Raw genomic sequence first — 4,687 nt, 5'->3', positions numbered from 1 at the left:
ATGAAGTTGATGCCACAAGCATGGAAACACAAGACGATGGTAAAACTGTGTTTGTTTGTGTGAATAATGGCAATGGGGATGTTTCAAGGACAGAAGAGCATGCAAAAGGTGAAGTTTTATTGGTTCCAAAAGATTAAAGATGCTTGATGGAGAATACAAAGATCCTTGAGGAATTGATCCAATTAAGGCATAAGATGGCACGCGGGGATGGCTAAAACGCCTTTTAAGATTATTCTGAAGCGGTTTAGGGCTATCCATGATGCTCAGATGCAAAAGCGCAAGGCTGGACTTGTCAGAGCTCTACAGCGCCATATTTCCTAAACCAAATCTGGATGTGGGTCCAAGAACAGTTATGTTCCTCTATCATTCGGTTGTGTGCATCTGAAAGAGATTATTGTATCCGATTGCCCTTTTATCAGCAATAGAGGACTTCAAATCGCCACCTCACAGTGTCTAGAACTTGCTTCTTTAGCAGTAAATGAAACCAGAGTTTCTTCTTTCGGAATCAAAAGTTTTTTTCATTGCTGCAAACAATTTGCAATACCTTGACCTTTCTCTTCTAACGATATCCAATGAATTATTTCTTTCCATGGGAGAGCCTCAACTTCGTTTGAAAAGTTTGATTTTAGCTGGGTATAAAGGTATCACTGCAGCAGGAATCTTAGATTCAAGCTTCTTTTGCCTGCTAAAGGATTATCACCATTTAGAGGAACTTGAAATGGAGAGTACTGGTTTGAGATGGGGTACTTCACAAATGGTTTCAGACCAGGAGTGCTGGAAACTAAAGTCTCTCAATGTTGCGACATGGATGCAAACTCTTCAGTTGCAGTAACAGTTAAGTGACATTCATAAACAGTTATATCTGACCTATATTTGGGCATATCCCTGGAATTCAAATGTTTGCTAAGATGAAGGTTACCGTCTTGATAATTGCCTTAACAGCTCTGACTATGCTTTGCCAAGTATTTTATAGATACCCAAAGAGCTTATGTTATATTCAAATATCTCTGAAACTTATAACATCAATGTCATGTAATTAACATTCTGCAAAATATAGTTCTTTGCCTGGACACAGTAAACCTATTTGGCAGCCCTGGTTCTAAATGTGAATGATGCAGTGATTTTTATTGAGTATGGTCTCAAGCAGTAAATTCTTCAATGCAAATATACTCTGTTTTAGCAAAAACAACAGTTTCGTAGCGCGCTACGAAACTGCTGTAGGTGCTGTTTTATAAGAAAAACAAGGAGTTTAATGATGAGGTCAACAAATTTTTGAAGGAAAAGCCTCAAAGACATAAGGGAAACCTTAAAATACTCTCCTAGCTATTCAGAGAATGACAGATGTGCATTTTGTAAAAGGTGAAATATTTTGTTTCTAGCTCAAGTCTCGTTAAAGGTACTTTATGACCGAATTGTTAGGGTTCCTGTTAAGGTTATTGGAGATTTTTGTTTGTACACTTGTTCAGCTCACAAGGCTTCCAGCTCATTGGAGAGTATGGTGATATGCGTTGTTTATGAAGAATTAGAGAGCAGGGGACATGTTCTTTAAGTGATGAAGAATGATGGGAGACAGGGACCGTAAAAACAGAGCACTTCTCTTGGTTAATTAATGAGCCATCTTCGCAGCCAGTATCCAAAGCCAGCTCGTTCAGTGTATTCTCCTCCAACATATCTCGGCCAAAACAGAAAATATACAGGTGTCAAGGATCAGAAAGTCATCATGCTACGAGGAGGACAGATTTGAGTTTTGAATTAATTAGGATTTTTTGTAATTACAGTTCAGCACTTTTGTAATTAATGAAATAGTTAAACAGCAGATAGGAGTAGTTAATAGCAGCCTTTGAGCTCGCTCTAGATAGTTAATAGTGTGTTCCTATATATGGATCAGAGATGAATGTAAAAAGGGTTGGATGTTATTGAAAAAACAGAGTTTTATATTGGCTTATGTAAAAGACTTGTTGCTGTAATATAATAGACTACTTTTTCTTTTCAAGATTCATACTTTGTTCAAATGCTCAAGATGTATCTGGCTTTGTCTTATCCTTTGTGTTTTACAGCTCTATAGATATACAATCACTCTGAATTCACCTAGTTGCTCAGATTTCCTGTGTATATTTATGAGTTGAGGTTCATTTGCAAATGTTTTGAGTGTTTAAACATTACATGCCTTGACTTCCATGAATGAGTAGTTTTATGGTTTACTGAAAACATGTTTGACTCCATAAGCCCAATGGATGTATTTGTATATTTGTCCAGCCAGCAAGTTCATTAAATATATTGTACAAGAGTTAGCCCTCTTATCAACATTCAAAATCAATAACTTTTTCTTGAGAGAGCCCTCTCAGGCTAGGGAGGCTAATCCTTAGTCAAAAGCTTGGTCTGAAACAGTTACACAGAGTCTACCTGATCAGCAGCCCTTCAGTGCCTGATTTTGTGATAACAGGGTGTTGGGTATAATTTACTTTCATAAATCAAGAAATTAAATTTCAATTCAAGAGTTTGTAAACTTGTAATATGTCATGCACTGTATGTGCAAGCTAACAATTTCCTTAAAAAATAAAAGCTATCTTTACTTAACCTATTGTAATGTAAAGAAATTCTAATTAATTAATCCAACAAGAAAGTCCCTAATCTTCTCAACCTAGAATATAAAAGCCTAAGTAGGAAAAATATCAGGTTGCGGGGTGAAATATTCTTTGAAAAAGGCCTGCACAACAATGCTCTTTTCACTAATGTAGGTTATTGGTTGAAAATAATGTTTTAATCACAGTCTTGAAATAAAAGTTAGAGCACACAACTCACTTAAATCTACCTGATTGATCAAGTATCAATTAGTGTCTGATAGGTGGAAGGCTCAGAGTGTAGTGCATTTAACCTACCCCCTTTGATGGCCTACAAACTTGAAACAATACTTAGTTTACTTGTCAATCCTCAATCCCATCAACAAGGTCAGTTCTAAGTCTTTACAAGTAAATAAAATGATACTTAAAAATGGAACTAATGCTACAAAAAATAAACTATTGTGACCAAAATTAAAATAGTGAATAGTGAATTGATGCTTGCAAAAGATAAATATAATGATTATCATATAAACAAAGAGTTATTAATGGATATAAATAGTATACATAACATAAAATGGAAAGAAAATCGGAGAGTATATAACAACAATAAAAGTACAAAAAATGTACATAGAAAAAAATGATGCACAAGATGAAGAATGGGGGCCCTCCAAACCACAAACTACACATTCAAGGATTATCATCTAAAAGAACTCAATATGGTTTTGTGTATTAATGGAATAAACATGTACAAAGCTTTAGGAAGTCTCTTGGAAACCAAAAACTTCAAAAATGCTCAAAACTAAAAATTTGATTATGAAAGTCTTCATATGTTTATGTATATATATATATATATATATATATATATATATATATATATATATATCATGAAATGAAGCTAGCTATCAATCCTTTGCTCAATTATCTAACTTGTTTTAGTCATCTACCTAGTTCAAATTCATTCTCAGAGGTGGCCAAAGTCATGAATAATTGTGAGATGTTGTGATATAGGATGACTTTTCTACTAAAACAATGTATTTTCCTATTGAGTGGGTAAGTTGACTACATGTAGATCAGACCTATGTGAGGGATTTCCCTATGGATCAATAGTACACAATATATATTTTCATATCAAAGAAAAGATAAACCATGTTTTCAAATTTTCCTAGGTGGCTTGCATATATCTCAACAAATGAGAAATTACCAAAAAGTATATTTTCTTGTAAAATTGCCTTTTCAGTGCATAAAAGTTGCTAAAATTCACAAATGAAAAGAAAATATAAATACCTCGTCGATGACTCTTTGGAACAAAATGAGGATAAAATATCGAAAAAGTGATGTTCGACCGGTTTATTAAGGGTCTATTAGGGTTTATTATGAAGGCTAATTGACACAAAAATTGGCGCTCATCTCTAGGCATAGAGAATTAAAAAGATAGTGCAAAGGTTGTAAGGATTCAAGGGAAGTCTAGGGACATCTAAGGATAACTCAAATTTTGAAATACATATGCATTAGTAACCATGTTAAAAGTGAATGTTTGTTGCATATTGATATGCATTAGGGCGTGTGAAAGTGTTTTAGAATGCATATGATATGTTGAAACCAAAAGGTGGTTTGCTATTATGCATACAATAAAGTTATTGCATTGGTTGAATATGGCTAATATTGAAATTTTATCTAGGAAAAAGGGAGCGATTGTGTGGCTGAAGGTGTAAAGATGATGTTGCATATTATAGCCATTTATATGAAGAAAATATGGGCATACAAAATTAAGATTAAAACAATGATAAAAAAAAGCGCATGAATTATACAAATATCAACAAATCAAGTAGCCATAGAATAATTTAGATCAATCAAACATGTCAAAATTGATATGATTATATTGCATGAATGTTGAAGAAATTTAGGTAATAATTCCCTCAGCCAAAGCTATCATATGGAATGATATTATTTTATGTATTCCATGCACTAATAAGCATAATATACCAATTGGTGTGGTAATGAAAAGAGACCATGGATAATTTCTTGAAAATTGTTAATGCTTGAATTCAAATTATGAGAAATAAATGGGATGTAGGGTTATGTTGGTTATGATAAATAACGAAGGCATGATATGATATATCCTCCTA

Source organism: Pinus tabuliformis, chromosome 6 (genome assembly GCF_031772625.1).
Source record: "Pinus tabuliformis cultivar Carrire ecotype Pingquan chromosome 6, CPIR1, whole genome shotgun sequence".
Taxonomy (NCBI): Eukaryota; Viridiplantae; Streptophyta; class Pinopsida; order Pinales; family Pinaceae; genus Pinus; species Pinus tabuliformis.
Note: the sequence above shows the minus strand (reverse complement) of the source record.